The 24,611-nt window shown below is 40.9% G+C and overlaps 1 long non-coding RNA gene across 2 annotated transcripts; it reads right to left on the minus strand.

The window, feature by feature from the left end:
- Positions 1-18,367: 18,367 nt before the first annotated feature.
- LOC149473640 (uncharacterized) lies at positions 18,368-24,356 on the minus strand. Of its 2 annotated transcripts, none has more exons than XR_016312550.1 (6): positions 24,088-24,356; positions 21,793-21,882; positions 21,340-21,417; positions 20,766-20,924; positions 20,329-20,421; positions 18,368-19,555 (listed from the first exon to the last, which is right to left on the minus strand). It is a non-coding gene; the product is annotated as an uncharacterized LOC149473640 (long non-coding RNA). The 2 variants fall into 2 exon arrangements; XR_016312551.1 differs by lacking the exon at positions 24,088-24,356 and adding an exon at positions 23,805-23,945.
- Positions 24,357-24,611: the final 255 nt, after the last annotated feature.

Consider the following 24,611-nt stretch of genomic DNA (forward strand, 5'->3'; position numbering starts at 1 on the left):
GGTTATCTTTTATTTCTGCAAAATATCTATGGATTGCCTAAGCCAGCCATACTTTGGTTTAATAACTTGAAAACGTAAGCACACCCCATTGTTGACTTTTTTTTAATCGGGTAAACATTAAATCAGGGGTGTGCAACCCACATGTGACCCCAGAGAGTTCAACATGCAGCCCGGGCATTTCTGGAGGGATGTCAATAAGCAACAGCAGCCAGCATGGACAAGCTAGGCATAGACACATAAAGAGGGATGCCTGGGATGCCATGCAAGCATAGCAGCCACAGGAGCCAGCACTGAGATTCCAGACACAGGCACGACTGGAGGGATGCTGGGGCTGCTGATTTTGTAATAGCATTGCTAGCAGTGAATGCAGAGACTCCGGGGTAGCTTCAGGTAAATACGCATGGCTGTATCACGGAGGGTACACCCCACCCCCCAGATTTCAGATGCCTTCCTATTATCTTGAACCAGTCTGTCCATTCTCCTCTGACCTCTGACATCAACAAGGCATTTTCATCCACACAACGGCCGCTCACTGGATATTTTCTCTTTTTTGGACCATTCTCTGTAAACCCTAGAGATGGTTGTGCATGAAAATCCCAGTAGATCAGCAGTTTCTGAAATACTCAGACCAGCCTGTCTGGCAACAACCATGCCACATTCAAAGTCACTTAAATCCCCTTTACTCCCCATTCTGTTGCTCAGTTTGAACTTCAGCAAATTGTTGAAGGAAAGATTGTTCAAGGAAAATTAGACAGATAACTACTTTTTTGTTGAGGCAAATGCTAAGGCATTCTGCTTAGCGTGTTCCTGCCCGGCCAATAATAGAATGATCTTGTTGATCCGGGTGGGCATCATATGACGTCCTTCTCGGCTCATGCAGCGCATGTGCCCATGGGGCTGCACTGTGGCGAGATCTGTCACCGGCTGTGTACCTCGGACACAGCAGATGACAGATCTGTGAACCAGCCTGTTGCCAGTACCATGTGACCTGCTGTGACCAATCACTATAATAATTGTAAACAATGGATTGCTTCATTTAACCGCTTCCCGACTGCCCTATAGCAGATATACTGCTACAGGGTGGCATGGGTGTGCAAAATCACACGTATATATCTGATTTTGCATTTCTGGGTAGGGGGCGTGTGCGGCCTACCCGCGCCAACATTCACGGCTGTCAATCACTGGGTCACAGGATTACTTGCCGACGCCCGGTGATTCACGAACATAGTTCTCCTCCCTGTCAGCTCGTGCACACTGCTTTGAAAGGCTGTGCACATGTGATTAGCTGTGATTGGCCATAGCTGACAACATAAATGCTGTAAAAGCAATCATTTCTCCTTCTCTCTGGCTGCATTCTTGCAACCATTGAGAAATACTGTGAGAGCTGTGATTGGTCACAGCTTGTCACATGGCACAAGGCTGTTGTGAATAGCCTTGTACCATGTGACCTCTGTTATCATCCACAGATTTCACACGTAGTAAGCAATTATGTCAGGAAGTGATATCTTGCTTACTACTATTCATGTGATCACTGATTGGACAATCAGTGATCACATGATCGGGACCTCACACAGAGGTCCCGTACATCGATCGGTGTTCACAGCGGGCACCAGATCGCCGTGCTGCACCTGCTCCTGCACTGCTCCCTTCCGGCTGTTTATGTACATGAGCCGGACGGGAAGTGGTTAAAGTGTGTCCAGCAAGGTAAGAAATTGAGGACATCCCTCTGAAAGTTGAAGTTGAATGGCACTAATGCACAAAAAGAACATTGGGGAACTGGAGAAAGTGCAGAAAAGGGGAACCAAACTGATAAGAGGCATGAAGGAGCACAGCTATGAGGAAAGATTAGAGGAACTGAATGTATTCTTTCCTGAGAAGAAGAGATTAAGGGGGCTATATAGTGAACTAGGTGTAGAGCTAGGTTTAATCTCCAAACACGGAAAGGCTTCTTCACAGTAAGAGTTGTGAAAATGTGGAATATACCCCCTCAAGAGCCAGTTCTGGCCAGCTTGGTAGATTGTTTTAAGAAAGGCATGGATTATTTCCTAAATGCACATAATGTAACTGGATACTAATATTTATAGGTAAAGTTGATCCAGGGAATATCTGATTGCCTCTTGGAGGATCAGGAAGGAATTTTTGCCCCCGCTGGAACAAATTTGATCAAGCTTTTTTGTTTTTTTTGTGGCTTCCTCTGGATCAACTGTGGATATTATAGATAGTGTATATGGAGGTCTATTTGTGTGTTGGTTTTCTTCTTTTTTCTCTGTTGGTTGAACTGGATGGACATCAGTGTCTTTTTTCAACCATATTAACTATGTAACCTTGTAACTGCAAATGGGCCTTTAAACACAATACTAATCCAAAGCACAATAGTAAATCTAGGAATAGTTCAAAAAGAAAAAAATGGAGGATTGTGGGCTGGCCTAGTCAAAGCCCTAGTTTGAATCTCATTGAAATGCTGTTTGGGATTTGAAACCGGCAGTTCATGCAAGGAAACCCACAAACATTTTGCATCTTGAAGAAATTTTGCATAGAGAAGTAGTGCAAAATCCTAATGTTGCGCTAACTCATATAAATATAATAGTCCATAAACAGGTTCAAATTTGATAGTTCAATCAAAATATGAAAAATAAATATATAAAGTGCTTGAATAGTGAAGATTAATAAAAATAGTTGAATGGTGAAAAATCAATACAATGTGCTCCGGTTAAATGAAGTCTATTTAAAAAAACACAGTGCTCCAACTTGAGTTAGTGTTCCTCCACCTAAAAATATATACATAGATGGCCGCTCACCTCCTACTTGATTTTTCACCATTCAAGTATTTTTATTGATTTTCACTATTCAAGCACTTTATAGTCAGGTCCATAAATATTGGGACATCAACACAATTCTAACATTTTTGGCTCTATACACCACCACAATGGATTTGAAATGAAACGAACAAGATGTGCTTTAACTGTAGACTGTCAGCTTTATTTGAGGGTGTTTACATCCAAATCAGGTGAGCGGTGTAGGAATTACAACAATTTGCATATGTGCCTCCCACTTGTTAAGGGACCAAAAGTAATGGGACAGAATAATAATCATAAATCAAACTTTCACTTTTTAATACTTGGTTGCAAATCCTTTGCAGCCAATTACAACCTGAAATCTGGAACGCATAGACATCACCAGACGCTGGGTTTCATCCCTGGTGATGCTCTGCCAGGCCTCTACTGCAACTGTCTTCAGTTCCTGCTTGTTCTTGGGGCATTTTCCCTTCAGTTTTGTCTTCAGCAAGTGAAATGCATGCTCAATCAAATTCAGGTCAGGTGATTGACTTGGCCATTGCATACCATTCCACTTCTTTCCCTTAAAAAACTCTTTGGTTGCTTTTGCAGTATGCTTTGGGTCATTGTCCATCTGCGCTGTGAAGCGGCGTCCAATGAGTTCTGAAGCATTTGGCTGAATATGAGCAGATAATATTGCCCGAAACACTTCAGAATTCATCCTGCTGCTTTTGTCAGCAGTCACATCATCAATAAATACAAGAGAACCAGTTCCATTGGCAGCCATACATGCCCACGTCATGACACTACCACCACCATGCTTCACTGATGAGGTGGTATGCTTAGGATCATGAGCAGTTCCTTTCCTTCTCCATACTCTTCTCTTCCCATCACTCTGGTACAAGTTAATCTTGGTCTCATCTGTCCATAGGATGTTGTTGCAGAACTGTGAAGGCTTTTTTAGATGTCATTTGGCAAACTCTAATCTGGCCTTCCTGTTTTTGAGGCTCACCAATGGTTTCCATCTTGTGGTGAACCCTCTGTATTCACTCTGGTGAAGTCTCCTCTTGATTGTTGACTTTGACACACATACACCTACCTCCTGGAGAGTGTTCTTGATCTGGCCAACTGTTGTGAAGGGTGTTTTCTTCACCAGGGAAAGAATTCTTCGGTCATCCACCACAGTTGTTTTCCGTGGTCTTCCGGGTGTTTTGGTGTTGCTGAGCTCACCGGTGCGTTCCTTCTTTTTAAGAATGTTCCAAACAGTTGTTTTGGCCACGCCTAATGTTTTTGCTATCTCTCTGATGGGTTTGTTTTGTTTTTTTCAGCCTAATGATGGCTTGCTTCACTGATAGTGACAGCTCTTTGGATCTCATCTTGAGAGTTGACAGCAACAGATTCCAAATGCAAATAGCACACTTGAAATGAACTCTGGACCTTTTATCTGCTCATTGTAATTGGGATAATGAGGGAAGAACACACACCTGGCCATGGAACAGCTGAGAAGCCAATTGTCCCATTACTTTTGGTCCCTTAACAAGTGGGAGGCACATATACAAACTGTTGTAATTCCTACACCGTTCACCTGATTTGGATGTAAATACCCTCAAATTAAAGCTGACAGTATGCAGTTAAAGCACATCTTGTTTGTTTCATTTCAAATCCATTGTGGTGGTGTATAGAGCCAAAAATGTTAGAATTGTGTCGATGTTCCAATATTTATGGACCTGGCTGTATATATTTATATTTCATATTTTGATTGAACTATCACATTTGAACCTGTTTATGGACTATTATGTTTATATGAGTTAGCGCAACACTATTTATGTATGTTTTACGTTTTAAGTGTGGGATCACCTTTTAAGTGTTATTGCAGTGGCTCTATTTTATTAGCTCATTCACAAGTTTGATAGCGCACATTGTTTATTTTATTTAAAAATTCTAATGTTGATGTCAGAGACTAGTGGGAAATGTAGCAAAATGCCTACAAGAGGTAATTTTTCCATCTATTGATATTTTATGTTGAATAAATGATTAAAATATGCACATTTTCGTTGTCTTTTTATACAAATATATCATATTTATCTGTTTGCATTGTTTGAATGAGAATCAATGTTAGCCTGTTCAAATATGTGGAAAGTTAACAATTTCCATGGGGTGTACTTCCTTTTTGACATAGCTGTTTAGCATACTCTGAGTTGTGTGGAGTTAACAGCAATATTGAACATTCACATGTAATGGAAACTTTTTGGTTATGTACAGGTGTACCTCGGTTTAGGAACACCTCGGTTAACGTAATTTTCGGTCAACGAATGAAAATCTATTGAAAATAATGCCTCGGTTTACAAATTTTTTTTGCAATATGAATCCTTTATACGTCGGCCCCGTGCCTTTAAGTGCACTTTATAAAGCGTTTTGAACAGATAAGACTTTTTTTTTTTTTACTTTTTTCTGATGTCAAGAACGGATTAATTGGTTTTCAATGCATTTACAAATTTATTTTTAATCATGTCCCTGTATAGTACTATGCCTTTAAAGTGCACTTTATAAAGAATTTTGAACAGATAAGACTTTTGACATTTTTCTGACCTCCGGAACGGATTAATTGGCTTTCAATGCATTGCTATGGGAAACCACATTTTGGTTTACAAATTTTTCACAATACGAAACGTCCCGCAGAACGCATTAAAATTCATACACCGAGGTACGCTTGTACATTGTTTAGGCATACTTCAAATTCTCTGTCCAATCTGTTCAAGTGGCATATAGGTATTTAATGTCACAACTTCAACAATTTTACTGATATAAGAAAGATCTATCATCTTTGGTTGTTTTTCTTTTTTTTTTTTTTCGTTGTCCAGTGGGGAAATATATGCAGCGGGATAAGGGCATTCACACTTTTGACCTGATCTGTTATAAACCAAGCAATCCGTATTCTGTACACATGTGGAAGAAGAAAACACAGATTAGGTACTCATCTGCTGACACATATGCAATCTATTGACCTATGGGCACAGTCAGATTCTCTTTTTGCCTGAATAGGCTAACCTATGTGGAAAACCTACTCATGCCAAAGTCCATGACAGTGTTTGTGGGGAGTGTTTATTTTCCTGTCCAAAGACCTTACTAAAGAAAACTCAAATCACTCTTCAGTTTTCCAGTCTGAAATTGCAACACTAAGATGTAATACAAAGATACAGTATCTTCTAAATAATAATAACATATGCAGCGCTAAAAAAGAGATGACCCATAAATCATAAGTCTGATAAAATATGAATAAAATAAAATAAATGGTGACTAAAGTGCTTAAAGTGAAAACAACGTCCTCAGGTGATATCTCAATTGTCCCAGTAAAAGGTGCAAAAGCTGTCGACTCCGTGCTCAAAGGTGGGTAAACTTTATGCACTCACCAGAAAGCGCATAATGTGCGCATTTGAGTTGTCAGACCACTCCTGGTACTAGACGGCTGAGGCAATGTGGGTCATCTAGCAGGCTGTTACTCTGGTAGGGATGCTCCTTCCTCTAACCAGCAGGGGGACACCAGACATCCAGCAACGGTTGGCATAAAGCTAATCCAGACTCCTCAGACCAGGACACTCAAAAATTATATCCACCTTAAAAAAGGGGGGGGGGCTCGACCAAACAGCCCACCCAAAAAAGCACTGATAGTGTAGTAATTTCATAAACTTTTATTAGAACATAGTGTAATCAACTCACATAGGGTAGCCCAGAAACAGCCTTGTGGCCTGGGACTCAGAGAGCCACTCCTGAGAGAGCTGTGCATGAAAGTGATTGTTATACAAACAAGAGAAAAGGGTGGAGCCTAGCCGGTGACGTCACGCTGCCCAGCACCTCGTGGAGGCCGTCGGCCATCTTTGTTTCTGGGCTACCCTATGTGAGTTGATTACACTATGTCCTAATAAAAGTTTATGAACTTACTACACTATCAGTGCTTTTTTGGGTGGGCTGTTTGGTTGAGCCCCCCCCCCTTTTCAAGGTGGATATCATTTTTGAGTGTCCTGGTCTGAGGAGTCTGGATTAGCTTTATGCCAACCGTTGCTGGATGTCTGGTGTCCCCCTGCTGGTTAGAGGAAGGAGCATCCCTACCAGAGTGACAGCCTGCTAGATGACCCACATTGCCTCAGCCTTCTAGTACCAGGAGTGGTCTGACAACTCAAATGCGCACATTATGCGCTTTCTGGTGAGTGCATAAAGTTTACCCACCTTTGAGCACGGAGTCGACAGCTTTTGCACCTTTTACTGGGACAATTGAGATATCACCTGAGGATGTTGTTTTCACTTTAAGCACTTTAGTCACCATTTATTTTATTTTATTCATATTCATATTTTATCAGACTTATGATTTACGGGTCATCTCTTTTTTAGCGCTGCATATGTTATTATTATTTATAGTGTGAAAGTTTGGGTTTGTACCTTTTATGCCAGCTGCTTACCATTTATTTCCAAGCACTCGTTAATTTTTTACTATACAGTATCTTCTATTGTACTCTTTATGCTGCGCTATACATGACAACTTCAAAACTGTTGCACTCTCTTAGTATTACTCAAACTTTTTAAAATGAAGGAACCTTTAAAATAACTTTATATCCTCAAGGAAACCCCTGCTAATATTTATTCTATCTACAATTCACTGAACATTAGTTTGATGGTCACTGAGAAGAATGCTCATTACCAGGGGCGGACTGACAACTCATGGGGCCCCCGGGCAATAGGGGATCATGGGGCCCCCGTGTCCTTGCCCACACTCAAAAAAGCGTATGAAAAAGGTACCGGGGCATCTCATGGGGCCCCCTACTGACCCCGGGCCCTCGGGCAGTGCCCGAGTTTCCAAATGGTCAGTCCGCCCCTGCTCATTACATTTGTGGTCAGTTGGTAAGTTGGATGATTAACCCTCTCATAGATAGCTAAAAAGATAATTGATGTCAGTGGGAACTTATCTGAGATAAAAAGAAAAACAATCACCGATAATGCACTGACCTAGTGCATTATCGTAAAAAATATTTATTGGAAGGATAAAAAGTAAGTATCGTACTCACAACTGACATACAGGTCAAAGGCACATCACACTAAACAGCGGTGTCCAATCCACACTGCATATAAGCCCATATATGGAACCCTGGACTTCCAACAGGCTAACGTGTTTCGAGGACTCAGCCTCTTATTCAGAGAGGCTAAATCCTCAAAAAAGGTTAGCATGTTGGAAGTTGTATCCAGTGACATTGGACTACCCCAGTCCGTTGAGGGCAGCAAGGAGTGCATTATCCAGGACATCTATGTTGTTACCATAGCCCTAGCTGAGTCCATCCCCAAGTACAGGAGTACAGAGTTTGCTGTGTTTTCGAAACTTATCTGAGAAGCAGACATTGCTGCTTGCTCGATGAACTCCAAGGTTCCATGGTTGAATGCCAGTTCACATATATGTGGATTGGATGCAGTTTGAACTGTATGAAATGTGAAATAACATTGCTCCCTATGGTACCTGTTCACATATGTCTGGTGCAGTGGCACTGTGGTTTTTGTTTATTACTTTAAAGAGATAGGTGCCCAGTGGTAGGGTTGTGAATATTGCACATTAAAAACCTTCTGCTGGGAACTCAATTCTTAGGGCAAAGATTTACCATCCTCCACCTGCCACTAAAGCTATTCCAGTGTGCAAGTTTACCGTGTGAAATGGATCGGTTTCCTGTCAGACTTATTTGAGATAGTCTAATTTTAGTGTTCACTTACATGAGAAAGGATACCCTGCCTGATCTATTGATGGGGTATAGGCACGCAAAAAGATAGGTCAGAGCTTCTCATAGAGTGTGGCTATATAGAGTATAGGCAACTACATTTTACCACTTCTGTGACCAAATTATCTAGAAAATACAGTTAAATTGTAAACATTATACAGAGAAACCCATTTTATATTCAAATAAGCAGTTATATACTGAATATATACTGTGTAATATATCTTGAAGTCAGGCTGAAGATTCATTGGTAGATGAGCCCTTTAGGCTCGCTATAAAGTAAATGTCTATGAAGCTTTTTGGAAAGAGTTCCTAACAAACCATCTCAAACATTGCTCAGTATTAAATCAGTGTATTAATGGCTGGTGTTATAGCTGATCACATGTGCAGTACAATGGCAACTGCAGATCAGAGACTATTATGGCAGCTTCATTCACTGTAAAAGACAGGAGGGCTTAGTTCCACTTTAAGGGATCCTCTAAATGTGGAGTCAAGACCTGCAGGTATTGTGCATTTTATACTTAAATAAGTTCCATGTGTTCTATTGCCATACGTGATATGTAGACTGTATAACTCTCCCCTTAAAGTGACACTAAACAATATCCTTGTTTTTCAAATATAATAATCTATACACATCTATTACTTAAAAACCACTTCAGCTCTGGAAGATGTACCTCTCTTCCTGACCAGGCCATAAATGAAATGTATGTAATTTTTGTCCTGCAAATAGACCTTTCTTTTAGTGGTATTTAAGCACCTCTGCGTTTTTTTTTTTTGGGCTATGAACAAAAAAATATTGACAATTTTGAAAAAAAAAACCCAATATATTTGACTTTTTGATATAAAACATATCAAATAAAAACATAAAAAATAAAATTTCTTCATAAAGTTTTCCCAAAATGTATTCTGTAATTGGTTTACATGAAAGTTATAGTGTCTACAAATGGCGGTATGTATACTGGAATTTTTATTTATTTATATTTATTTATTTTTATACTAGTAATGGCGGCGATCAGTGACGTATAGCGGGACTGTGGCGGGTATTCTGACACTGGGTGGCAACTGACTAACTGCCACTGACATCTTCATTGACACTAATACAGTGATCATTGCGAATAAAAAGCACTGACACAGTACTAATGACACTGGGCAGGGAGGAGTTAACATCTGGGGCAATCAAAGGGTTAACAGTGTGCTGTTTGTACTTACTGTGTAAACTGTGTGCTGTTTTATTAGTAGATGTGCTGCTTTCTATCGCTCTGCTGTGCAGAGCGATAGAAAGCAGCACATCCCTGCTGACAGGAGAGAGATCTTTGTTGTTTACACATACGGTAGATATCTCCCCTCTCAGCTTCTCCTCCGATCACAGAGTCCTGCTCGGGAATCACCGTAAAGGGGCCCGGTGATTGACATCCTCTGGAGCCAATGACAGCGTGCACACCCCCTACCTGAAAGTGCAAAATCACGTATATTTATGTGATTTTGCACAGCGTGGTCGTCCTGTAGCAGTACATCTGCTATGGGGTGGTCTTGAAGTGGTTAATGGCCCCCTAATCTATTTTTAATTAAAATGGTTGTAAATGCTCAATAGAATGCATGAAGGTAAAAAACCTTTTGTGTGCAGCAGCCCCCCCCTCCCCCAATACTTACCTGAGCCCCATCGTTATGCAGTGATGTACACGTGAGCCTCGGCTCGCCAAGGACTCTCTCTCCTCATTGGCTGAGATAGCAGTGGGAGCCATTGGCTCCCACTGCTGTCAATCACTGCCAGTGAGTTAATGAGGAGAGAGAGAGGACAGAACAGAACCAGAGTTCTGTGTGGGAATGGACACAAAGAGCAGTGCCTTGGGAGCAATCTTTCTTTGGTTCCCCCACAGCAAGCTGCTTGCTCTGGGGGCACTCGGCAGCAGGGAGGGGCCAGGAGCACTGGCAGGGAACCTGAGAAGAGGAGAATCAGGGCTGTTCTGTGCAAAAGCATTGCACAGAACAGTTAAGTATAACATGTTTGTTGTTTTTTGTTAACCTCTTCCCAACCCCTCTATAGCCGAATGATGGGAGGGCGCGTTCTGGGAGGACGTCATATGACTGGACAACCGTGCTGTAGCCGTCATTCCTTCTATAGCGCAGTTGTCCAGTCATATGACGTCCTCCCGGAACGCGCCCTTCCACACAGCCCCAGCGGCGCGTATCCAGTGATCTCCGTTATCGCTGTGTCCTACGGACACAGCTGACCACGTGATGAGGTAAAAGGCCAATCACAGCAGCCTTTTACGACATGATCAGCTGTGTCCAATGACGCAGCAGATCACAATGTAAATACAGTTGCCAGTTATCGGCAGCACTTTCCTCACGCTGTCACAGTGTGAGGAAAGTACTGCCGGTAACCGACAATTGTCATAGAACAGATCGGCACTGATCATCAGGGCACTGATGATCAGTGCCCAACAGCGCCACCTACCAGTGCCCAGCACTGCCTCCCACCAGTGCCCCCCCATCAGTGCCCATCAGTGCAGCCAATCAGTGCAGCCTATCAGTGCCACCTCATCAACGCACATCAGTGAAGGAGAAAAATTACCTGTATGCAAAATTTTATAATAGAAAAAAAGGAAAACTTTTTTTTCTCCAAATTTTTTTCTCTTTTTTTGTTTATAGTGCAAAAAAATAAAACACCCAGCGGCGATTAAATACCACCAAAAGAAAGCTCTATTTGTGTGAAAAAAAGATAAAATTTCATATGGGTACAGTGTTGCATGACTGCACAATTGTCATTCAAAGTGCGACAGCGCTGAAAGCTGAAAATTGGCCTGGGCAGGAAGAGGGTAAAAGTGTCCAGTAGGTAAGTGGTTAAAAATGCATTTAATATCACTTTAAACTGTTTCTTACTGTGTTTTTCTGCCACCTTGTAACATCCTCTGTGAGCTCTCGAACCTCTCCTTTTAACCTCTTACTTCTGTTTGTTTGGAATAAACAGTGCACGTTAGTAGGGGTCCTGTGCACAGCTCTGCACACCACACACCTCCCAGACATTATTCATAGTTCCTATTCCATTTCGGCAGGTGAACCCCTTCACGCCTAAGGGTAAAACAAATGTAAATGCCTAAGCACAATTTTGCAATGTTGACATGTGTTAGTAAAACCGTACATATCATCACAACTACTTTGTACATCCAGGTGAATTATACTGCGTTTTTATCAGGACAAATTGGGCTTTCATTTGGTGGTAAATGGTAATGGATATATCCTTTATTATCAAAGGAAAACTGGCCCAAAATAGTAAAAAAAAAATCTTTTTTTTTTATTTAGCTGTGTGTTTCTTGTTACTACCATAACCTACCACCACCGAAGAACAACCCAAAATAAAATCTCCAGCTCTTGACAATCGCAGCGATACCATATATGTGTATGTTATTTGTTGTTTGTACCCGTAGTACAGCCCAGAAACAATAGTGCGCATTTTGTTTTTGTCTTTTTTTTTTTTTTTTTTACCTAAAACACAGTGACACTGACATTGACACTAACTGACACTGATACCAAATTTTGCCAATATCAACCCCGATGAAGCCGCGTGACTGGCGGCGTAACACGTAGGGGAGGGGCTGCGACATCACTGATCATTCGTGGACGGATAAGGCACTATTTGTGAATTTCTTTCCCACTGAGGATATAGCATAAGGAGGAGGAGTAGCTGCACGGGAGAGAGACAACAGAAGAGATATGTGACGGGGAACCAGCTGAGGGATATCCACCATACTTCACACGATGCAATATATATCTTATATGTTCCTCTTAGTGAACAAAAGCGCAGTTAGCCTATTATAGGCTAGCAAGGAGGTGAGCGTACATCTAAACCATACTAAGGAAGTCACTGGAATATATAATTTCACTTGAAACACTGGGACTTATCACTTTTACTGATTAGAGACTTTTTTCCCTTTATGATTGTATTGGAAGTCATATTATACTGTATATTTTGATCACAGTGGTTATTTTTTATATATTTCTTTGACTGATTTGGGAATTTAGTTATCGATTTCATTTTTGAATGATATATGATTATAATATTACGTAGATTAGGAGTGCGACATCAATTTATTTATCTAAATAAAAAATTCATACTTGATCAGAATGTTTTTTTTTAAACTGGAGTTTAATGTCATGTTAACCTCCGCCTGCCCACCATATAAGGAAATGGTGGGCAGCGGTTCTCTCATTCTGGGAGGATGTCATATGACATCCTCCCACTCCAACTGCACATATTCGTCCCCAGGAGCACCCTGCGAGGCGATTGGTGGTGCGCTGTGTCACTGGGACACAGTGGATCACCGATCAGAGTAAAGAACAGATGATGTTGGCTTTGTCATGTGATCAGCTGTGTCCAATCACAGCTGATCACATGTAAACAAGGAAGTGCCAATTACCGGCAGTCCTCTTCTCACGCTGACAACACATGAGGAGAGGAGAGCCAGTAATCAGCATTCCTCAGAGGGGACATCTACACTGATCATCAATGCCACTTGTAAATGCCCATCAATTCCACATACCAGTGTCCATCAATGTCACATATCAGTGCCTACGAGTGCACCTCAATGCCACATATAAGTGCCCACCAGAGCTGCCTTTCAGTGCCAACTATCAGTGCCAGTAAGTGCCGCCTATCAGTGCCAGTCAGTGTCGCCTCTCAGTGCTGCCAATCAGTGCCACTTATCACTGCCAGTCAGTGCCACCTATCAGTGCCAGTCAGTGCTGCCTATCAGTGCCCATTAGTGTCGCCTAACAGTTCCAATCAGTGCTGCCTATCAGTGTCAATTACTACTAGAGCGTAAAGTTTCTGTAATTTTTAAACGCCACTCAAGGATTTCTCTGGGTCTCAATTTTAGGTGCAATAGAAATGTGTTTAATAAATAATAGGATATTGTTTCACTATACATTTTTTCTCGGACAGCCCTGTATATTTTGTTATTAATTCCATTTAATGATAGCACAAACCCCTAGTCTTCTTCTAGTTTCTTGTATCTGTGATACTGGCAGTGGTTATACTTACATCCTGTTGGACAGCTGACGGGAATTTAGGGAGAATCTAGGTTTCACCAGTGACATCACTGCTTACCACAAAGCAGACAGAGAAAACCTGCATGGTGTAATACGATTGGCCTGGGGCGCTTGTCTGATACAAGGTTGACTTCAATTCTACATTCCTATGAAACAGGAGATTGCAATACTTTTATTACATACAGTGGTTTGCCGCTTTTGATGTTGACAATATGATTGCAAGCAAATTGTCACATACTGAGAGGTAGAAGAAAGCTGTGGTTTTATGGGGAACTGAAGCAATGACAAGCCATCCTTTGTCACATCCCCAGTGGGTAAAAATTAGACCAAATTCACACAGTATTTCAAATGAACAATAGTAGATGAATTATGCATATTGAAACTAATTGGAAAACTGAGGCACACGTTATCACAAAACACAGATTTTGTTATTAACATGCATAATAATTTACAACATAAATTAAGGTTTATAGAACACATAAAGAAAGAGGAAATGCAACCTATTTTTATGAGATGGGCTCCTCTATACCTCAATTTTTAGTAGTACTCATGAAATTAAATACTAATAATGAGCAGAAAAAAAAATTGAAAGATTGAAGGTTTTTTTAATATTTTACTGTATGTATAACCATGTTGGTTAAATATAAAACAAATAAATAATTGGTTTTAAGAGCAGCATATAATGCATCGTGGTGAAAACATATAGGTAATAGCAGCATGTTTTGATAGTGACAAATCTACAGGTACTAAATAATAGTAATAAGAGCCTCCAAACAGTGGTGACTTCACAATATGTAGACACAAAATAGCAATTCTGAGTAGATGGGCTCCAAATTAGCAACTGTATTCAACACACAGACAACAATCAGTAAACTGTTACAAATTCAGGCAGCAAATAGGAAATCATTACAACATGCATGCAAAAAAAAAAAAAAAAAAAAGAACTAATTGTCACAGTATGACGGAAACAAATGCACAAATGTAACAATATGTGTGCTACAAATAGACAAATGTGTGTGATAAGCTTAGAAGAGCTTTTCTCAAGACTGTGCTGCTCTGTCTCTATGGGGTTGATTTACTAAAGGCAATTAGACTTTGCACTTTGCTGAAGCCGGTGTCTATGTGCAGACGGACACTATTTTGTTGAAATCCTCAGCACTGTATTTGTTATTTGGTGAGCATGATAATATTTTGTGACATACAGCCAACCCATCCTTGTGAGGAATGTTGATGCACAGAAATTCTGCTTGAATAATCACTATGATTATGGATGTGGACTCTTTATACAGCAAAATTCCTACCCCCCATATTTCCATAGCCTACTCCTTTCCTTATCCTGCCAAATACACAGTTTTATTACCATTGCTGTGTAGGTTTCTATTTTTTTACATATGCCCATTTGCTGTACTCTTGTTTATGATAGCACTGCCTTTTACATGAGTACAGCAACGCACAGCCTTTCATGTCAATTACAGGCTCTAAGTTGCACCTAGACATCCTGGGTGGAAGAAAAACGCCAGCAGTTATATTTAACGACCTAACTAGCTCATGTGTAAAGCTGACCATAGACGGGGCGAAAACCGGACGTTTTTTTAAAAAAAAAAAAGAAAAATCGGTCGTTCAATCGGACAACGTTACCACCATTGGTAAAAAAAAAAATCGGCTGATTTTCGTCCCGTCTACGGCTGGCAAATACCATAGCGGTGTCCCTGCAGAGAGCTCCGCTATTATATTTGACATTTAAAAGTATAGCAAAGTTGCAACATTGTATCTATTTGTATCCATTTCAATACAAATAGATACAATGTTGCAACCACAATACTTTTAAATGTCAAATATAATAGCAGAGCTCTCTGCAGGGACACCGCTATTATTTTTTACATTTAAAAGTACTGCGGTTGCAACATTGTATCTATTTGTATCCAAATAGAAACATCTGTATCCAAAATGGATACAAATAGATACAGATGTTCTTTTTCTTTGTCTTCATCTTCTTCTTTTTCTTCTTCTTGCAGGTCATGGCTCAAGCGCATTTTTTTTAATCGGTAAAAAGATTGGACGCTTTGCCCATCATTGCCGTGAAAATCGGCCGATCGAAAAAAATCGGCCTTTTTTTTCCCAACATAACCAATTAAAAAAATGTGTCTTATGGCCTGCATAAGAGGATTGCAGTGCTCAGTAGTAGAGACAGTACAGTGAGTGAATAAAACTTTGGTGTTCTGCTTCTGTCGCAAAATAATCATTTTTACAAATACGCAGAATAGGAATGCCAAGCAGAGTGTCATTAAAAAAAATTATTTCAGAAAAACATACTGTATTTGTGCCTGGTTTCACATGTGTGGTGCGGTATATCACATGTGATCGCACAGGAACCGCACTGCATTCCTGTGCAAATCACATGCGATTTGTGTGCAGTGCGATTGTATGGCTCTACGATTGTATGGCTCAGAAACGTGCAGGACCCTTTTTTGGTCTGCATTAGAATCGGATCGCATGGGTATTCACACCTATGTGATACGATTCTGCACATCACATCGCATTTTGCGGACCGATGTCAGGGTGTTGCTAACTTAACATACACACCCGCGGTTCGCATGAACGGGGTGCCATTCTGATTTGCACTGAAAACGCTGCGAATTCCGCACCGCATCAGTGTGAATCAGGGCTGAAAGTCAATTTTAATGTATTGCATCTAAGGTAAATCTTGTGAATAGGTCAATCATCATAATGCAATATATTACTCCTTAAGGCAGGTCTACTAAAAGTTTTGAACCTTTTGAATATCAGATGCTACAGTACATCTGCATAACCTTTAATAGAGATACACCCCAACTGGTTAGAACGTTCTGTTTTCTTTTTGAAAATACTGTTTTATGTATTTATTTTGCACCTTTCTGTTGCTGATCTCCTGCAGGCTCTTTGCAGCAACTTCCTGTCCACATGTATGCGCTCCCAGTGGTGGCTGCGTATCACTATTCTGGATGGGCTTCCTGATGGTGACAATAGGGGAACACCCTAGTGAAAGGCGTTTCAGCAGGGCTAATAATGAGCAGCACAGTGGCTAAATGGTTAGCATTTCCACATGGCAGAACTAGGGTTGTTGGTTCAAATCCCAACCACGGCACCACCTGCCTCGAGTTTGCATGTTCTCCCTGTGCCTGAGTGGGTTTCCTCCGGGTACTCCGGTTTCCTCCCACATCTCAAAGACATGCTGGTAGGTTAATTGTCTCCTGTCTAAATTGGTCCTAGTATGTGTATGTATGAAAGGGAGTTAGGGACCTTAGATTGTACACACTGTAAAATCCAATTAGTAAACCTTACTTAAAAAAAGCATGCAAACCGATTGCCTCAAAAAAACCAAGTAAACTAGAATAAGAATTGTATTTTCTTCTTACAAATGCTTATTGAGTGTGGTGAACTTACACTTTAGTATACACAACTAACAAAAAATAGTGAATAGTACTTGAAAATTTTACGTTAGGTGAACTCCTAACTTAGTATGGAATACTCAGATTTGCCATTTAAAATAACAATCATTTTAAGTTAAGTTTACTGTGTAATGTATTCCAAATGACACTTTTATTTAGGTTGGGCTAACTAATGTGATATTTTCTGCAACTCTGAATATTGAGTTGTGGTTACTTGAACAGCAATCCGATTTACTTGTTAAAACCATGCAAACCGATTGCCTTAAAAAAACCAAGTAAGCGTTACTTGTTTTATTTTAGTTTTATCCAAACATCCATTTTACATTAACATCTTGCATCTGCCCAATACTGCAGACAAGCAGTGCAGGCAGGCCAGACTATCTAACTGTATGGCATGGGCCTGTTTCTGGGTTTGGCACCCCCTGCCTACCCATGCTGTGATTGGATGCAGTACACATCAATCAACAGGTTTCAGCCAATGATTGTGGCTGAAACCTGCTGACCGTCTCTTTCAAATCACGTTTACACAGACACAGCCAGATCACTGTGCTGTGAACAGAGGTCGTGTTTCTTCTCCCTCACAACTAAACAGCAGCACATAGGACACACATTACACTTCACAGATAACCCCCCCCCCCCCCGGTCAGTGTCATTAATACAGTGTACATTATTGTCTGATCACTGTATTAGTGTCACTATTGATGTCAGTTGGTGTCCCTCCCAGCCAGTGTGTTAGCTCTAGATTGCCCACCACTCTATCACAGTCACACTATGTTGCTGTACCGTCATTACAGTATAGAATCTATAGCTGTGTAACAGGGCACATACAGAGCTGTTTATTGCCCTTGTAGAGAATTTACATATTACTTACACAAACTGTTAAAGTAAGCAACAGCCATAATAACAAACGTTGATGCTTGGTTTAAAACCTGACAAAATATCCAGAGTTTTCCATGACTGCCTATTTAAATATATCTTTTCATACAATTAAAGTGGTTGTAACCCTTCCATATATACCTAGTGAAGTGACTGGCCTTAGGTGATACAGAGATGAAACATCCTACTACACAAGTTATACCTGTTAATCTGCAGTCTTCACTACAGCCATTTAAAGTGCTGTATTTATAAAGCTTGTCCGAGAGTTCAGAAAACAGAGGGTGGAGAGCTGAAATGAAACTCTGCAGAAATTCAGTGAGGAGAGCTCTAAGAACTGTTTGGTGGGATGAGACACCTCCTTCACAGGAACAGAGCTGAGGCTGTCAATCTGCTAGAGGGCCCTCCAGTCACCTTTTTTCTCTTGGTGTCAGGAAAAAAAAAACTTGTCAGAAGTGATTCATGCCGATATGGAGAAATGAAGCAGCAGAAATGAAATTATACTCATTGCTTTTAATGGAGACAAGTACACACTATAGAGGAATATACTTTGTTCATATTTCATGTCTGAAGTTTACAACCATTTTAATAGTAGTTTTCCTCCATGCCATTTTACACCATACTCACAATAGGTCCACTAAATTAACTCTGCCTGCAAGTAAAGGACCTTTTACAGGATGAGTAGGAACTAGTGAAAGGACCACTTTGCATATATTATAGAGATGTACAAGCTGGCCAACTGTATCAAAATGATCTGTCTCTGGTCCTTGCATACCAAATCACCAAAATAGAAAATATAGGCATAGCTCATTGCATATATCATAATTGATATTAAAGCTGACCAACTGCCTCAAAGTGATTTGTACTTACATGGAATAAACTCACTGCATATATTATACTGTAGAGACATACAAACTAGACAACTGCATCCATGAGTTTATTCCACGCAAGCACAGATCACTTTGAGGCAGTTGGTCAGCTTTAATATCAATTATGATACCTGAAATGAGTTTAGCCCACATTGGTAATATACAACCACTCAGGTATGTTTGTTGTATGATCAGATAGATTACTTTGAGGCAATTGAACATCAATTGCAATACATGAAATTATGTTAGCCTGTATTGGTTCTGTACAACCACTGAGGTATGCCTATATTTTCTATTTTGGTGATTTGGTATGCAAGGGCCAAAGACAGATCATTTTGATGCAGTTGGCCAGCTTGAACATCTATTACAATAAATTTTAAAACAGCACACTAAGGTTTCTGAGCTCTGTGACGTCAGCTGACTTTAGTCTACTGAAAACAGGTCACAGGCATGCAGAAAAACAAAACAAAACAAAAAACAAACATTCTAACACAACAGGAAATTCTTCAGACTTTGCAGTTTTGGTGGGAGTTTGTTCTCCCACATGCCAAGCATCCCTCTTTGAATGAATATAAAAGTGTTTTTCATGGCTTTAGGGTATTCCAAGTGTAAAGCATATAAAAGTCCAAAGAAGAGGCAAAGAGTGCTTGAGGCAGGTTCTGGAGATCCTCCATTACAGTACCTCCCTCGGCTATGATGGCAATAGACACTGGGTCAAGGTGGAGATGATTTGGAGAAGCAGGCATACTTTCATCAATGACAGTCATCAGTCCAACAGGTAAACGTGCCCAGACCTCATCACTGTCAGAAGGCTATACAAAAACAAACATGATTATTTGTCACTGTGTTGTATATGGTTAGTTTTAGCTTCAAGGTAAGGGTCAAAGTCAATCTATTTTTGGAAGGTTTCTTCCTTTAAAGCATTTTTTTAAACGGTTTTTATTTTAATGCATTCTATGCATTAGGATAAAGCACCTTCTGTGTGCAGCAGGTCCTCATTAATTGAGACAGCAGTGGGGCACCATTACCTCCCATTGCATTCAAAGTCAGTGAGCCAATGAGGAGAGAGAGGAGGTGGGGCCAAACCGCAGCTCTGTGTCTAAATAGACACACACAGCCTTGGCACAATTGCCCCATACAGCTGCTGGCTGTAGGGGCACTCAGCAGGAGTGAGGGGCCAGGAGTGCTAGCAGGGGACCCGAGAATAGGAGGGTCTGGGCTGCTCTGTGCAAAACCAACTGCACAAAAGGTGGTAAGTATAACACGTTTGTTATATTTAAACAGAAAAACACACAAGGACTTTAATATCCCTTTAAGTTAGATAGCTGTATACACACGCAAAAAAGGGTATAATCCATCTGGATACACAAAGTAGTTGTAATGATACAGTTCTACTAACACGTCTAAGTTGCAAAATTGTGTTCAGGCATTAACATTTGTTTTACCCTCCCTCATTAAGGGAATACATTTTATAAACTGCCATGCCCACCACTGTACTAGTGATATAATAAGTATTAATCTGTATTTCTAAGGAATACAAAGCAAATCCCCCCACAACTGCCAAGGTGCAACTATGATAACTTACGAAGCAGGTGATGTAGAATGTACTGGGGTCATCACCAAGTAGAACAGGGAGGCCTCAGAGCACAAGGGTGTGCATTGCTGTCACATCAGGTTTCTAGAAGTAAATTATCAAAAGTTCAGTTTAATATTGCATAAAATGTAAACCTACATGTTTATGAAGCAAATATCACACTATTTGACAGTTCAGGAAAGTTACTGATTGAAGTTATTTAAATTACACCCATAGCTTCGATGTTTTAACATCATTGGATCACAACTTCTCAAGACCACTTTAAAATATTGAAATCAATACAAGTAACAACATAGGCCAAAAGGGATAGTAGTAGAGGTTACAGGTTGTACATTTATGGTATCTTACATATTTCTGTATATTACAACAAAGTGAATCATGAAAGGTTTTGTAAGTTGAGAACAAAAAGAGGGTTGCAGTAGACTCACCTCTGAATTAATTTGCTGCACAAACATGGACAATGTCTCTCCAACACTTCCTTTCGTGGACTTGAAGATTGTGACAAAGCGTGGTGTGTATCGATCCAGGGCATCAAAAAAGCTATTCTGCAGATTTGTGGTGGCTATTCTATTGAACTCTGCAAACACCTACAACACAAAAACAAAACAAAACAAAAATCTCTTTTGCCCTAATATTTGAATAAGTTTCTCCCAAATTCTCCAGTGCCCCAGCAAGCAGATCCTTGTCCTCCCTCTCTCTGTGGTTCCCCCAGCTTTTCCCTCACCTTTACCTGTGAAGTTCAGTGGTTTGTAAGGTAAACTTTTCTTCCTTACAAACTACTAAACTCTGCATTCAGAGATCATTGGTTTATAAGCCAACACAAAACTGCTTAACTCCTAAATTTACTTACCAACTACTGAACTCTGCCTTACAAACTACAGAATTCTACATGTATAGTTCAGTAGTTTTGTGAACCAGAGCTCAGAAGTTTGAAAGGCAGAGTTCTAGTTAGACCTATTGCAGGAAAATCCATTAAAATATTACTAGCTATTGGCATCTTACCTCCAGTGTACTGAAGCCCACTTTGACAAAGAGTCTGTTCAAGGAAGAGATCTCAGGCAGCTGCTGTGAGCAATTCTTCTGAAAAGGACAAAATTCCTTACTTAAAAATAAGTTCCCCCTTACAATCTAGTGTAGTAGATTACAGGCAGACACAGTCTTTGATACCGTATGTGCATTCTTTATAAGCATAGGAAACTACAGCAAGCATTGAAAAAAAAATACTACAATAAAATATTAAATGAAACATTCAATTTTAAGTTAAGTGGTTAGGATAAGTTCAATGGTTTAAAGGCAGCATCCAGAGTTCAGTGGTTTGTAATGCAGAGTTTATATTTACGGCCTCCATCCTGAACACATGCTTTTGTGCCCTGTAGCACCCCCCCTTCGTGGTGGGCAGTATCTGCATCCACTCCCCCATGTGGTCAGTGATTGTATACCCCAGAAAATACTCACAATGGCAGAGACTGTCCAGTCGGTAAATATGGATCAAGGATTACCATTACACAAGGTAAAATCTTCCTCTGTGGAATGGATCGTTGTTGACTGAAAGAATAGAGTACAGGAAAAATGGTCATAAATAACTGTAATAAAAGCTGTGTCTGTGCCCCTTGTCCTTTGTGGTCAAGTGTCTTTTCATCCAGTGCCCCCCCCCCCCCACAATAGGTTTGAAGATAGCCACCATACAAGCATTCACAGAGCAGAGTGATTGTAGAGCACAATGTGCTCCTGGTGGTCAGATGCCAAGCCCCTGGCAATCAGTGGCTGCTCCCCCAAATAGTGCTTGTTGGCTGCGTCCTTTTCTTGCCAGTCCATGGCCGCATGCACCCCTCCCCTTGCTGGTTGGTGGCCACACCCCCATCCTCCTTGCTGGTAGTCAGCATCTGCACCCCCCAGGCCCCAGATGATCAGTGTCCACACTCCATCTAGTGTTGCCAACCTACCAAAATAAATTTACTGATAAGACACCCACAATTTACTGACACAGCCAAGTTTTTACTGCCATTTTGACAATTACAATTGTAAGTGCAAATTTCAGTATTTAAGTTACAATTAAGTACAATATATAATTAGCAATGTGAGAAAATCTGAAGGCAAAAAATTTTTTGATAAAGTAAGGGCAGTTATTAAAACCCATTAGTTTTCTGTCATCCCTGTCCAACTCAAGAGATTTCCTATTAACCACTTTAGCCCCAGAAGGATTTGCCCCCTTCTTGACCAGGCCATTTTTTGCGATACGGCACTGTGTTACTTTAACTGACAATTGCACGGTCGTGTGACATCGATGTCCTTTTTTTCCCACAAATAGAGCTTCCTTTTGGTGGTATTTGATCACCTGTGCGGTTTTTACTTTTTGCACTATAAACAAAAACAGCGACAATTTTGAAAAAAATATATTTTTTACTTTCTGCTATAATACATAGCCAATAAAAATAATGAAAAAAAAAGTCAATTTTCTTCATCAATTTTGGCCGATATGTATTCTGCTACATGTTTTTAGTAAAAAAAAAATCCCAATAGACATATATCGATCGGTTTGCGCAAAAGTTATAGTGTCTACAGACTACGGGAAAGATTTATGGTTTTTATAATTTATTTGATTTTTACTAGTAATAGTGGCGATCAGCAATTGTTAGCAGTACTGTGACATTGGGGTGGACACATCGCACACTTGTGAACCATTTTGGGAACCAGTGACACCAATACAGAGATCAGTGCTAAAAAAAAGCACTTTTTCTGTATTGGTGTCACTGGGAGGGAAGGGGCTAACACTAGTGAGATCCCTGGGCATGTTCTAACTGTGAGGGGAGCTGGGCTGTCCAATGGAGCAGAGTGATCTGTCTCCCGATGACAGGAAGGCGGGGATCATTCCGCTCCTTACCGAAAGAACCGCGAACTGCCTTGTTTACATAGGCAGCTCGCCGTTCTCCTCTCATAGTGAAGATTGTCGGGTAGCTGGTGGCAATCGAGCCTGCCGGATACCTGCGCTGTCTCCCTCTGTGTGAGGAGACAGTGAGAGCGGCGCTGGGGAGCACGTGGGCACCTCCCCTGCCCGCCTGCACCCTCGACGTACATTTACGGGATTTAGCCTGCACGTGCCACCCTGTTGCCGTATATGTGTGTGGGGCGGTCCCAAACAGGTTAATTTCTGTTTCATAGCCAACACTGAAAGTGAAGTGAAATCCATGGTAGCCACCAGGATCACCAGAAATTATGTCTCCAATTCTAACATTTTGCCTTTATTCCTGTTTTAGATTCTTCTACTCTTGGTGATAGCAGTAAAAAGGAGAGGAAAAAAATCTACCAAACTGGGGCATGAGAGAGAGAAAAAACACACACTGAGACTGCTGCACATTGCCCCCCGCCCCAGACTGCAGAGGGACACAGATATGGAAGCACACATTGAACAGAACTTAGCTTTTCCCATAAACTTCCTCTCTCCAGATCACAGTGCAACACACACTCACCTCCAAAGATGATACTAAATCCCAAGAAGGATGGCAGTCACAGAACTCAGCTTTTCCCCCACTCTGCCTCTCTCCAACTCACAGCTCTCAGCCCCCACCTTCCTGATCCCACACAGCTCTCAGGAGAAGCAGACACTGAACACCAAGGAGGAGTGGCATATTACAGCACATGGACTTTCCTGCGCGCTTCCTCTCTGCAGCTCACACTGCTCAGACACCTCCACTACACCTCAGATCTGTCCATCCTCCAAGTCCAATTGCCCATATTTCCCACTGTACTCACTCCATGCCTCTCACACCCTCTTCAGCAGCTCTTCTTTCTCCTGGATGTCCTTCCAGTCTGATGTCCACGTGCCTTCTGCCGGCATACTGTTGTAGATTAGCTGGGACCTCTGCTTCTCATTGGTGCAGACAACTGTCTGTCACTAATAAGCCCATGTCCTATTGGAAGTAGGGAGGAGGAAATTGTAGGTGTCTGGAGATAGGACAAATAATAATTCAAGCTCTGAGGCTGTGTATGGATATACACTTGTATTCCTGTGTGCATGTAAATGATTATATACAGAGTATAGACACAAACTAAGTGTACTTTATATTTTTTTCTTGCACACTTTACTCAGTGCTGCTTTATTAGTGTTTAGTCAGTAGTGTGCATTGTGTCATAGACATCAGTACATCTGATTAGAGATCAGTAAAACACAAGGTGTTAATCACTCCCATGTGCAAGAGGCCTAACCCTTTCTCTTCCTTAAAGGACCAAAAAGAACCAGAAAGGCAGCACTGTGAAAAAAAGAGCCAGCAGGAGAA

This window comes from Staurois parvus, unplaced genomic scaffold (genome assembly GCF_062004578.1).
Source record: "Staurois parvus isolate SC_StPar_1 unplaced genomic scaffold, SC_StPar_1.0 ptg000013l, whole genome shotgun sequence".
NCBI classification, from domain to species: domain Eukaryota; kingdom Metazoa; phylum Chordata; class Amphibia; order Anura; family Ranidae; genus Staurois; species Staurois parvus.